We start from the raw sequence: 14,950 nt of genomic DNA, 5'->3' as shown, positions 1-14,950 counted from the left end.
ACCACCAGAGACAGTAACATCTTATTGCTGAAGACACCCCACACTTTGATTACAGAACACAGAGAAATCAAATTGGAACTTACCTAGCTAACGTGTTCACAGCATTGTAAAGTGCTGTGCAGGCTACTGGAAGAGGAAATTCAGGCTCCAATACTGACCTTCCGCACAAGACATGCCTACTGATGAAATAGTGGTACAATTGTTATAGGAGTAACTGACCATAGTCTGCTTGGATTTGAGCCCTAATCTACAGGTAGGAATTTATGCATGGTACTATAAACCTGGTTTAAAGAATCATGGCTGGGGAAATACCTCTAGGCTTAATGGGGACACAAATTAGTGCTGTTTTGTGTCAAGTGGGCAAGTGAAACTGCTTTCTAAATGTTTATTTTATCTTAATTTTTTTATGTGTATGAGTGTTTTGCCTGCAAGTAGATATGTATTATGTGCATATCTGTCTTCTTTGTAAGACATGGGGCGGGGGACTGGCACAACCATATCTGATGGGAATGGCAGAAGTCATAAAACCAGCACAGCTGCTTGACAAAGATCCAGTAAAGCTGAGCCCTGTGGTGGCTGCCATGTTACCTTTGGTTTTCATCTCTACCTGTTATATACTTGGGGCACTTTTAATATTTGTAAAATTTGGGGATATTGGATTGATGGAAAAGTTCTATGAATCATTTATGCCTTCTCCCAGGAATGCTGCTTCTATGCTTCCCCAGAATAGTCCTGAACATACTATTCCCCCTGGCTTTAGAGGGTTATCCTTACATTTACTTGAAGGTCTTCTTATGCCTTGGAGGTTGTGACACATAAAGAAGCCAGAGGTCTCTTCATGGGGCTATGAGACATTCTTGAAACATCTGTCCCTCTACTTACACAGGAACAAGATATTCAAAATGAAGTAAACTTAAAAAGGTCAACAAAATTTATTGGGCTGGAGGAGTTGGCCATAGTTCAGATTACAAGCCTCTTCCCACTGTACACTCAATTATGTGATATACAGCCCCTGCCTTACATAGAGACATGCTGATGAGCAAATTATGGAGTGGAAAGAAGATAAAAGTATGAGGTGTCAGGACCTCCCTCTCTTAGAAGTTAGCTTATGCAGAACCACTATGGTGATGGATGACCAAAGAACAACAGAATGCCAGGATTAGACATATAGACAAATTCTATAAAGATACAAACATTGTGTTGTGCCAGAATTTGAATAATAACTGCAGCAGCTTTGGCCTGAGGATTTTTCCTGGGCACTCTGATCTAAGAGTTAATAATACACTGCTTGGTACATGGCAAAATGCCGTGGGTAGCTTAAAGATTTTGTTTTGTTCCAGTGTCTTTGGATCAACCAAAGCTACCAGCCTGAGAACAGGCTGTCATATACCTCTAGATTCGTAAAACTGGGTTATGGGGTTAATGAGTAAGAATGATAATTCTGTTTATTAATGATGACAAAACTTGAGGGGAAAATGATTGAAAATGATAACTCTGTTCTGTCATAGTTTATTAATGATGATTAAAAGATGAGCAAAAGGAAGTGAAACACATGTCCAAAACCAAAAATGATATGATCTATGTTTTGGAACATCATGAATGTATCCCTGCTTACTAAAATCTGTATAAATAAAGAAGCACTCTGGCTGCTAGTCAGTCAGGCTGTAAGACTCTCCTGACTATCATGGCCTGGCTCACTACACCCTCCCCCCCTTTACTCCTTACATCCCCTGCTGGGAAGTGTTGACCATTGGGGATGATTCCCATATGCTTCCTTTCTGTCCATCTCTCTTAAAATAAAACTAAGGAGTATATTGTGTCTGATTCCTCTGTTGCTGCTTTTGCATCCACCCATCTTCAGACCCTGCCCTCATCTGGAGCTGTACTCCAGCAGGCATCAGATACCCTGGAACTAGAATTACAGATAGTTGTGACCTACTGTGTGGGTTCTGGGAACAGAACTTGGGTCTCCTGCAAGAGCAATATATGCTTTTAACTGCTAAAACATCTCTTTAGTTCTTATGCCTATATTTATATCAATAGATTGGTGTGGCCAGATAAGTTTCTTTTTTTTTAGTAGATAGAAATTAATGCAGAGATCCATACCTGGTTGAAGTACTAAGAATAAGTGACTGTTTCATTCTCATCCCTAAATGTGACTCCCCCTTTAAGGCTTAGAGAACATTGTGGAAACTGAAGTAGAAAGAATATAAGAGCTAGAGGATGTGGAGGAGTGCTGTGAAATGCTGTCTTTTCATTATAACATGGCTACAGCATTTATGAACTTAGCATCTGATGTTGTCTGTATAATATTTGTACATGATTGAGGCTCTCAACATTCCAGAGTAGGTGGTGGGGGGCTTATCAGGCCATACCAAGCTTAGGAGCTAGTAGATGTTAATGGAGGAAGGAGGAATTAAATTTTCAGCACTATAAGTAACCTTGTACTTATGTTTGTACAAGCCACTCTAGTTAAAGTAAGTGGGTCATTAAAAAAATAGAAAGAGAAAAAAAGTAGAAAGAGACTTATTGGGAAGAAGAGGGCATCTAGAAGGTGTGAGAGGAAGCCTGTATTTGGAATTTTCTTTAGGCCATCAACCAGCTCTCAAATAAAGACACTGAGATTTATTATTAGTTATGAATGCTCAGCCTTAGCTTAGGCTTGTCCCACTAACTCTTTTAACTTAATTTAATCTGTTTCTATTCATCTATGTTTTGCCTCAGGGCTTTTTACCTTTTCTTCATTCTGTATGTCATACTTTCCTGCTTCTTCCATATCTGGCTGGCTGGCCCCTGGCATCTCCCTGGCATCTCCCTGGCATCTCTTTTGCTTTCTTTTCTCCAGTCTAAATTCCTCCTCCTACTTACTCTCCCTGTCTGTATCCTGCCTATAGCTCCTCCCTCACTATTGGCCATTCCACTTTTTATTAGATGAATCAGGTGCCTTAGACAAGCAAGGTAAAGCAGCAACACATCTTTACATAATTAAACAACTGCAACACATCTTTACCTAGTTAAATATTCTGCAGCATAAAAAATGCAACATATCTTTGCATAAACAAATATTTCATATCAGAAGCTAAGTGGGGAAGATAAAGAATTGCTGAATATGATCAAAATATGTTATATACATGCATAAGATTGTCAAGGAACTAATAATTTTTTAAATATTAGAAATAAAAAGGAAAGAAAAGAGAGGTCACTATTGGGTCATGTCAAAGAGGCACAGATGCCAGATGTCCAAGAGCTTTAAAAAATGGCATTTTTACAGATTTATCTTTATTATTTATAAGTGTGTATGTTTATGTGTGTGTATGCATGAGTACATGGGTACAGATTCTGATGGAGGCCAAAGGAATCAGATATCCTGGAACAGTTGTGAGATGCTCAATGTGGGTGCCAGGGAATGAACTTGGGTTCCCTAGAAGAGCAGCAAGTGCTCTTAACCACTGAGCCACCTCTCGACCACCAAAGAGCTTTCAATAGCCAAAGCTGTAATAATTTTGGGACTAATCAAAGTAGAAATAGAAAATAGTAAAGATTAAATATGCATGAGTATATATCAATGAAAATACATGATTGGGTAAGGAAATAAAATGAAGAGAGAAGAGAACCAACACATTTCTTCTACAGAAAAATTCCCAAGAATTTATATTGACACAAGTGTTAGAATACAATGCCTCACATTTTGGGTTTATCTTTGTGTGTGTGTGTGTGTGTGTGTGTGTGTGTGTGTGTGTGTGTGTGTGTTTATGCATGTGTGTAGTGTGTGCAGATGTATGGTGCCATGATGCACGTGAGGAGATCAGAGGACAAACTCAGGTGTTGGAATCTGCTTTTCACATGGTTTGAGGAAAGGTCTCCTTTTGTTCTCTGCTGTGTCTGACAGGCAAGCTGGCCTTCCAGCCTCTAGAATTCTCCTGTCTCCACCTCACATTTCACAGGAGGAGATTATAGAAGTCCCACTGTACCCACTTACATGGGTTCTGGAGATTGGAGCTGAAGTCTTCAAGCTTGTGTGGCAAGACGTTTACCTCAGCCACCTTTTCAGCCAAATTCCCCACCTTTTGACTGGAGGCTCATAATAGAGGCTTTCCCCATAAATAGTACAGTATGAAAGTGTGTGTGTGTGTGTGTGTGTGTGTGTGACTTTATAACAGATGCCTGATAAACATTGCTTCCACTGGGTGATGAGAAGCCCTAAGATGTGGATAAGATGTCCATGATGGATATGATGACAACAACACTTTAATCTTGTAAGTTGGGGCTGGAGAGATGGCTCAGTGGTTAAGAGCACTGGATGTTCTTCCAGAGGTCCTGAGTTCAATTCCCAGCAACCACATGGTGGCGCATAACCACCTGAAATGAGATCTGGTGCCCTCTTCTGGTCTGCAGGTGTACATTTATAAACAATAAATAAATAAATCTTTAATCTTGTAAATCTTCTTTCGGAAGTCATATACCCAGTCTTGTTGTACGAAAGAATGAAAAGCAGATCCTGAACATGGGCATTTTCCAAAGGATCTGCCGAGAATTCCTCAAGAGAAGTCTGAGAAACTGGCACAGCCAGCAGTAGTAGAGTAGTAGCGTAGTAGTGGAGACATAGTGGCTTCATGTGAAGCAGCATCCTAGGTGTGATCCTGGAACAGGAAAACAATGGCGTGAAAGCTAAGGATGTAGGACTGAATCAGTGACTTTAGTTAATGTAGGTGTGAACAGCAGTGGCATCTGTGTCGACACAATTTGTTGTGCCACTGCACTTTTTCTGGAAGTCTAAAGCTTATAATTTCTTTTATACCTTCATTTTTAAAAAGTCAAGAAAATGGGCTAGTGATTTGGTTCAGGGGGTAAAGGTACTTTCTGGGGGAAGCCTTATGACCAAAGCTCAATCTCTAGAAACTGTGTAAAAGTGGATGGATGGAGAGATTCACCTCCATAAACTTGCCCTTTGACCTTTGTCCCGGTACTCGTGTGCTCCCAACCCACACCACACTCCCAGAACAACAGCAATAATTTAAAATGTAAAGGGCAAAGGAAGAACAACATAGACATAGCTACAGTCCACCTGCATATATTGTATAAAAGGAAAGTCACAGATACATAAACAAAACTTATTTTTACGAAATCTCAGACAGAATCTATAAGAAGTTAATAGTAGTTGTCTTTGGAAGAGGAGCACAAAATGTTGATAAATAAATCTACTTTAAACAAAGATTTTTATTTTTAAACATGTGTTTATGTATATGTGTGTGTGTAGTATTCATAGCAGCTGGAAGAGTGTATCAGATCCTCTGGTGTTGGAATTACACTAGATTTAATGTTAAAAATAAAGACATAATGATAAGCTGCCCTCACTGTAACCTCTGTATCTCTGAAATACAGCACAATGTAATTAATTCTTACTATCCATTCATACAAGTTATTTGAAGAAGGATGTACATAAAGGAGGATTAGATTTGCCGAGTGCAATTGTAGTCATAGAAAGGAAAACTTAGAGCTGAATCTTAAAGATGCTAGAGTTATCTTGGGATAGAGTAGATAGAATAAAAGGAAGAGCCTGTAGATATGAAAGCTGAGAAAAGACACAAAAAATGTGATAATAAAATATAGTTTCTGTTGGAGAACCACTCTGTTCCAGGAAGTGTTACTTATAAAATAAATATATATATTTTAGGTTTCATGACCTCAGAGAAATAGTTCTTTGTGTATATTAATAGTTCATCTCTTTATGTTTAACAGCTTTGGTATATTTTTCTCCTTCTGATACACCTGAAGACTTTTGGTATCTCATGCCAGGCTCTATTATTCCTTTCCTCCTCCCTGTTAGTCTTTGTTTATTAGATTATAATAAGCTATATTGAAAAGAACACAGTATTTGGGGTAGATATTCATGGATTTCAATCTAGGCTCTGGCACTTATTACTTTGTCCTCTTTTGTACTTTCTGTCCATCCCTGTGAGCGGCATCACACAGATGTAGCCCATATTTAGCATCATTTGCAAGTTAATGCCATTAATCAATACTTTTCCCTTAGAAAAGGAAGAGATCTGATAAATCACCTATGCTGCAATTGTGGCATGGCAGTAATTCACTGCTTATTCAACTAATGGCTGGATGAAATAAGAAATGTAATTGGAAAGAAGCCAGAACTGAACTGTAAGTTTTTATGACAGACATTAGTTTAATTCTGAAGTTGAAGAGCGTGATGATAGGTTTGTGCATAATAATGACTGATGCATGCAAATTTAGAAAGCATTCAGGGCAGCTAAAGAGAGTGCATTAAAGGATGTATAATCCTGCAGTATTACTGTAGGCAGCCAGGCCAACTAGTAGGTTCCACCACTGATCCTTGTACAAAGCACAAGCCAATTCCTCAGACTTATCTCCACAGGAATGATTCATTCCAACCTGAGAATGGATGTGGTATCTGAGGAATGTACACAAGGGAGGAAAGAAGGATAGTGGATCCCTAGAATATGGTCTAAAAGGACTTGGGAAACAGAATCTGTACTGGAATATGAAGGGGAAACAGCAAGAGCATCTATAGATAGGGAAGACAAGATATTAAGTAGTTCCAAGAGCAACATCTTATTTCCACAGCATCCCAGGAAGCCTGAAGAGCATCTGACTTCCTCAAGTTTCTCTCTAGACCAAGAGCTGCTGCAAGCCTGGACTCTGTTGTCCCTTCATCCCACAAAGGTCCTGGTCCCTCCAGGTCTGTATTTCAGAATTACAGTCTCTGTGACCTGCAAGAACCCTAGAGGTCCAACAGTAAAAGTCTGGGAGTCTGCCAAGGGAAGTTCTTTCTTTTCACTCTGATGCAGCTATTCTTTGGCTGAACGCTGTCGCCACTGACTTCTGTTCTCAGTTTCCTTGGTCTCTGGGGCTGCAGACTAATCAATTTATTCATAAGCAGCCACTGTCTGTGACCTCATTAAAAAGTTGTTAATGAGCTACTCTGGTGCACAGGGAGTGCAGATGACAGAGGCTCCCCGTGGCCTACAGTGGGGCCTGGGGAGAACCTTAGGTGTATAGACAGGATCAAATCTGGAGAGGGTAATGGTATAGACAGCAGAACCATACCTCCCGATGAGCTTAGCTTGGCAAGAGGCCACATCCAAATCACAAGTCCCTGATAGCTTCAGGTTTATGGAATGGCTGCTATCCAGAGCTGCAGTGGATTTCCTCTGGGTGTTCAACTTTGTTTTGTACCAACTCTCATGACTTGTATTGATGGGAGACTTTAACTTCTAAGATTAAGAAGCGACTCTCCAGTTATTTCTGCTCCATTACAAAAGTCTTTTGATTGATCTCTCTTACAGGTCATTTGCCCTTGTTATTTATGAATTTTGTAACTGCCAAGGTGATATTTCAAAATATACAGATCTAACTATGTCTTTGTCCTAGTACCCTAAAATTGATTTATTATAGTTCACAAATTTGTCTTCAAACAAGTTAGCGTATACTCCCTTTCAATGTCTGTTTTCTTGCTATCTCTGCACCTTCATCAAGTTGTCTCTTCCATGCCCTGATTGCTATTATTTTTACAATTCTACTAATTTGAACACCATGTCATAGAATCACTCTTGTGCCTAGAATCATTCTTTATTGATTTACACACATTGAATAAAGAATTCTCCTAATTGAGCTCTTAAGCAGGGATATATATGACTGTCATTCTTAATGGAAGAAGGGACCAAAGCATGAGAGATGCTAAGCAAACTGCCTAGCATTATGGAGCTGATAAGCGACAATATCAGTATCAAAGCCTAGGCATTTTAGTTTCTGGATTCATGTTCTTAGGGTATTTGAAAACTATACTTCATAAGCTAAATTCAACCCTCCACCAGTTTTTATATTGTCTATAAGAAAGACTTCTCATACATAGATTGGCATAATTACTATAGTTATAATGGCTATGTTACTAAAACCAAATTACAAATTCAATGAAGTCCCCATCAGAATACCAATGTCATTCTTTGAAGAAGTAGAGAAAATAATCCATACAGAACCCACTCCCAAAAGACCTGAAATAGCATAAGCAGTCCTGAGCAGCAACAACAATGTTGGATAGATCAAAAGATTTGATTTCAAAATACATTGCAAAGTCATAGTAAGAAAACCAGCATTGTTTTGGCATAAGAACAGACAAATATACAAGTAGACTAGAGGACCCAGAAATAAGCAATAGCCAAAGGTATCTGATTTTCAATAAAGGTGTAAAAGGTTTAGAAATACCTATGTTGAGAGAAGACATCAACTTATCCTCATGTAGAAAAATTAAACTAGATTTCTCTCTCATCCTATAAAAGTCAACACTCTTAATGTAAAAGTCTGAAAATCTGTAAGAACTAGAGGTAAAATGCAGGGAACACTTCAAAACCCTGGCACAGCTTAGGAAGTAATGTTAAAAAGTGGCAAGTAGTAGTATACGAAGTCCTAAAGCTTCTGAATGGCAAAGGGAACAGCATGAGAGAGTCCAGAAGATGGGGACAATCTCTGGTAACTATTTTCTGGGAGAAGGTTAATATCCAGAGTAAATAAAGAACCAGAAATGTTGACAGCTAAAGAGCCAGTCATTCAATAAGTGGGCAAACAATGAACAGAGGTCACAAAACAAGGACATGAAGGCAGAAAACATGAAAAATATTCACTCGCCATTAAGGAAATGCAAATCAAACCTGCAGAGAGAGCCCATCTTGCTCCTGACAGTTCAACAGAAACAAACTGTATATGGAAATGAGATTTGTTTGTTTCCCCAACATAACATTTCTATTAATTATTTGAGAATTTCATACAATACATCCCAGTCACACTCATTTCCCATTCCTCCCAGGTCCAACCTCCCACCTTTGTGTCCCAAACCCTGCAAAAAAAAAAAAAAAAAAAAAATCACGAAGTAACAGTTTGTGTTGCCCATATACTCATTGGAGCATAGTCAAACTTCCAGCGGCCATTCCCCTACCAGAGGCTGTCAACTGTGAAGAACTGCACTTCAGCATCTATATCACAAATTTAAAGACTCTCCTCAATGGCTTCCTGTCTAGACCATTTATTTTTTCTTTTAGGGAGGACAATTATTGTAGAAACCTTCAATGTCTCTCATGTGAGTATGGAGTCATCGATACCACTGTACCAGACGGTACATGTAGTTGGCGGCAGTATGAATCATAGACTTCCTCGTGGTTTTCTGTGGCTGTGCAGACTGGGAACAACCCCCATGACCTCAGTATGGATCACAGACATCAACATGGTATCCTCGGAGGGCCATGTTGGTATGAGTTGCCTGTGCAGCTGCTGGACACCGCGTTGATCAGGGCTGTCACAGGAGACCATGCTGATGTATGTGACCCATGCTTCAGCCAGAGGCCGTGTTAATGTTCATGGAAATGAGATTATGAAGCCCGTTACTTTGTATGCTAACTAGAAGATGGGTAAAACCAAAACGAAATGAAACAAAACAAACAAAAACTAAAACCAAAACAATAAAAAAACGCAATAAACTTCTCAGCCAAAAGATGGCACTGCAGCTTCAGTTTATATCCTTGAAGCCAAGACACCTAAGCCTTTTCAAAGTCGCTGTCAAGTTTGTGTAATGAAGGTATGTGGGAAGACCTGACAATTATTAATCAAGCCAAATACTTACTAAATTATGAATAAAGTAGAACACTAATCAACAACCTTTTAGAATAAGAAAGTAAAAAAACACCAACAAATGCTGGTAATGATGACTCAAAATTATCGACACACTATTCATAAATAAACAAATTGTGTTCAGTTTAAGTGTCTGTGAGTGGATAAACAGAGAGTATGGTGTGTGTGAAGAATAGAATATTATTTACCCACAGAGGAATAGAATCCTGCTGTTTGCAGCAAAATGGAGTAAAATGAACCAAATCCAGAAAGAAAAATACCAACAGCACTCATATGCCATCTAGTGAAAGGAAAGTGGGAAGGAAAAGGGAGGGTGAGTAGAGGATCTGAGAAAATATGGGGTGTGTATGATAAAAAATATGTTGCATACATGGAGGGATATGGGTCATGAGACCCATTATTTTTATATGTGCTGATAGAAAAAATGATTTTTTTTTCATTTTGATTTATTGTAGTTGGAATCACAGCATATTGAAATTATAGGTCAATACAGGGAATTGTAAAATCATAATTGTAACCAGTACATACAGATTTCACGTTTTCTATATCAAAACAATAAATTTCTCATCAAACAATGTACATGGAGTTTTTAAAGTGTGTGTGTTTACATCTCTAATCTATTCCATTATCTCCTAGCTTTCATCTGTATTTGCTAAGAAACACACTGTTAGCTTTTCTACCTTATCTGTAAGTATGGATAGTGTGTGTCCTTTCTGACTGTTGCTTAACATTTTCTTTTATTTTTGGTGTTCAATAGTTCTGGCCTGATATATGTAGTGGTAGGTTCCTTTTTTATTAGCTGGTTTATGATTTACTATACTTCCTGAATCTGAGTATTTAGGTTTTATATAACATATATATATATATATAATATATATATATATATTACATTAAAGTGTCATAACCCATGGAGTAAGAATGTGGAGAGAGCATAAGACAATTCAGAAAATTTTGCAGTTGTGAAAATGTTAATATTTAAGGCAATTGGACTGTGAAGTCATGTTTCCCATCTGTTCTTCTCTTCTAGCCTTGCCTCTGTATCTATTTTGTTAAACTAGGCATCATACTGGGCTGCACATCCAAAAAGATGAACCCTTGTAATTAGGAAACCAAATTCTCTGATTTCTTTCTCTCTTCATGTCTTATCCTTTCTCAACAAATGGATTCTTCTTCCCTCCTTTTCTGTCTTGATAAAAGGGGCAACCATGCCATTGGCTGCTTATGCCAATTATGGATGGAGTCTCTGCTCCCTTCTCCCTCAGTTGTCATAATCTAGCTCACCTAACTTTGTGAATTTTATATAAAGATATATTTAGAATCTGAACTGATTTCTAGTGCCACTATTGTAAATGAGGCCACTATTACATCAGGCTCCCTATTTCTACTCTTCTTATTTTCAATATATGCTATCCAGCTACCATTATTAGCTGAGTCACACTGTCTTGATCAAATGTTTCAAAGTTTATTTAATGTGTACAGATTAAACTTCAAAATAATTAAAATGATCAATTAAGTTTCCTGTTCGTTCTGACCTCTGGCTATGTATCAACTGTTTTTCTGTTTGTTTGTTTGTTTGTTTGTTTGTTTTGTTTTGTTTTTCTTCCTTAAAAAAAATCTGCTCCAATTCACAAATTTTCATCAAAAATAGGATTTGGGCACTGGAGAGATGGTTCAGTGGTTAAGAGCACTGGCTGCTCTTGCATAGGACATGAATTCAATTCCCAGGACCCACATGGTGGCTGACAACCATCTGTAACTCCAGTCCCAGGGATCCGATGCCCTCCTCTGGATGCCACAGGTACTTCATGCATATGATACACAGACATGCATGCAGGGAAAACCAAACATAAAAATTTCAGGGATTATATGAGAAAGAGATATCAAGACCATGATTGGAAAAAGCACAGGGACAAATAGCTAAACTAACGGAATCACATAAACTGTGGACCAATAGCTGAGGAGCCTCCGTGGAACTGGACCAGGCCCTATGGATAAGTGAGACAGTTGATTAGCTTGGACTGTTTGGGAGGCTCCCAGGCAGTGGGACCAGGACCTGTCCTTGGTGCATGAGCAGGCTTTTTGGAACCTAGGGCCTATGCTGGGACACTTCACTCAGCCTTGGTGCAGTGGGGAGGGGACTGGACCTGCTTCAACTGAGTCTACCAGGCTGGGCTGACTCCCCAGGGGAGACCTAGCCTTGGAGGAGGTGGGAATTGGGGAGTGGGTTAGGGGGAAGGCTGGGGGTTGGGAGGAGGGAGGACAGGGGAATCTGTGCCTGATATGTAAAATTAAATTAATTATAAAATAAAAAATATTTTTAAAAAATTCAAATATAGTTTCTCTTGCATTTCCACAGTGTAAGTTCTTTACCTGTTACTTTTGTGGTTTTGTTCAGTGGAGTGATATTTCCCTATTTCTTAACTCAGTTATAGGATTTACCTTAAACACCATCACACAAAGGCCTGGAAAATATTCCTTTGTTTTTATGTGTTTGACAATTTAAGAAACTTTTTATTTTAGTTGTTTTAGAGATGGGGTTTTATGTAGTCCAGGCCATCCTTGAATTTGGTGTTTAGCTGAGGAGTACCCTGGACTTCTGATCTTTCCCCCTTCTCTTTAAGACTGCTTAAATTACTGGTATCCATCACCATACTCCACACAGCTTCTAATTTGAAAGGTGTGGTGCCATTCATTTAAATGCCAGAGAGTCAGCCATTGCTCAAGAATTGTCTACAATACCACTTTCATAATAACTGTCTTAACTATTTTCCTTATTATTTATAGAGGTTAGAGCAATCTGACTGTAAATTTCAAGTGTTTAACAGCTTTTGGAGATCCCTGTGAGGTTAAAGGTGATAAATTTTTGTTTTATCTTTATAGTAATGAGTAAATATTGTTCAGTTTCTTAGAAATATTTTTAAAAAGCTTGAAGTGTGTTAGTTTGGGCTGCACATGGGTGCAGGTGACTGTGGATATGAGAAGAAGGATCCGGTCAGGGCCTGTAGCTGGAGTTCTGAAAAGTGAGCAGTTTCCTACAGTGTTGGGGACTGACTTCTGGTCCTCTGCAAGAACAGCAGGCACCTTTAACAGCTGAGCCAGCTCTCTGGCTCCTGGTGTCTTCTCTTAATGCTATTTTGGGCAAGTTTATGTTTTCGTGCTCAAGACTTTTTATAAGCTTGCTGTTTTTCTTTCTGCTTACTGATTTAAAAAAATGAATTAAGAAATCATTCCACTATATTGAAGAATTTGCCCATTTTTTATTTCAGTTATCTCTTTTCCTTCATATTTTGAGGCTTTCATATTAAGTGAATATACATTCAATTGATTATGCCTGCTTCATGAAATTAACCACTTTATCAACCAGAAATTGTGCATGTTTGTCCTGGGAAAACAATACAGTACACTGTACTTATAAGTACAGTGCTTGGCTTATAGTAAGTGTATGCATGAGAAAATAATTAAAATATGATCTTTCATTTTTTCGTCCATTAATTCTATATGGGATATTATATTATATTAATAAAAAAGTCAAACTACAAAAATGCTTATCTCATTACTATTTATATTTCATAAATATATCATTTGATGTATTTGATAAATATATGCTAAATAACCCAACTGAATTACAGACAATAAGAAACTAAATTAATTAAATAATGACAGTTATACACATTAATATGCTTTATATTTTATAAATATCAGATGTTTCTTGTTCTTACATATAATTACAGAAGAATGAAAAATACTTTATGCTTTGAGTTTAGACCTTTCTTCATATTAACTATTCAACTCAAATGTTGCAATTCTGGGTGCAAATTACCATAGTTATTTCTATTTTTAGATGAGAAAACTTTCAATGTAACAAATAGCTGCCTGCATATCCACATGAACCAGTCAAGCTCATTTGTGTTATTAGATGCCGGAAGACTTCTACCCTCAGAATTCAGGTGAACACAGCCTGAAAGCCATCACAATGTGCTATAAGTCAATATACTGTGAAGTGAAATAGTTATTTAGAACACACTGAGGAAATGTATGTTCAAGTAAAGAGACCACAAAACACCATACTAGACATGAGGGTTTTAGAGGATAAGGCTGCAGACTGTAAAACTAGGCAATAAGGACCAGATGGAGAAGGACTTGGAAATGGTCTAGAGTTAGTTATTTCCCTTCATCCTTTAAATACAAGTTCACTTCCTAAACCATTCTGTCTTCTTCACCTTGTTGGTAGCAATCAACTGTTTTCTGAGGTTATTAAGATCTGTGAACTTATAATAAATATTTTGTTTCAACAATCTTAAATAAATGTTCAAGAATATTCTGCTAATATCTTCTCTTTTGAAAACATGACAAGATTTTGTTCCCTACATTTTACTTTGTGTTTATAACTTGTGGAAATAGTAAATGTCTTCATGACAAAATAAAAAGAGAGGGATTATTACTATCTCTAAAAATGTAACTGAATAACAAAAAATGAACATTTCATGGTATTATTTTCCAAGGTCAAATTATAATTAATGGATATAATTAATAGAAGACTATTTATTATTATTATTATTATTATTATTATTATTATTATTATTATTTTACAAGCATTGCCCCTCTCTCCACTGAATGCTTACAGTCTTAAGGTGTGTAAGGAGTGTGATTATCTTTGTATAAATTTTCTAATTTACCCATGTGTGTATTAAGTGAAAGATGCTGCAAAAGAAGTCTGATCAACATGGTTTGTTTTTGAATTCTTATAAATACAGCTGTATTTTTCCTAATGTAGTTGAAGTGTGTATTAAATGTATGCTCTTTCAGTCTTTTTCAAATGTACTTTTGCCCACCCACTTCTCTTCCAATCTACCCCTATAAAATATTGTTTTGTAGTGACTCTGAACTAAATATTTTCTATATATTATATGGCACTGAAAATAACAAAACTAATATTCAAACACTTGGGTTTTTAGAATTGTGTCCTGGTTATATTTGTTTAAATGTCTTCTGGTTTTACTTTCTTTGGCCATAAAATTAATTTGCTCTTCTCAGTGACTTTGTTTGAACTACTCAATATTGATAAACTTACTCATTTGTGATGGCCTTTTGTCTTTTCATGCTGACAATGCACCTAACTTTGAATGCAAAGTCACTAAGGTTAACACCATAGTGTTCTTAGAAGGACTTGTACTGGAGTCTGCAAAGGTCTGGGAATGTCTTGCAAAGGATAGTATCATAATAGATAGGATGGGAAAATTTGCAGCTGTTTTTTTAACAAAGGTTTAGAGCCTGAAAATGGATTTGGGAGAACTGT

This window comes from Onychomys torridus, chromosome 1 (genome assembly GCF_903995425.1).
Source record: "Onychomys torridus chromosome 1, mOncTor1.1, whole genome shotgun sequence".
NCBI classification, from domain to species: Eukaryota; Metazoa; Chordata; class Mammalia; order Rodentia; family Cricetidae; genus Onychomys; species Onychomys torridus.
This window is presented reverse-complemented; position numbering follows the sequence as displayed.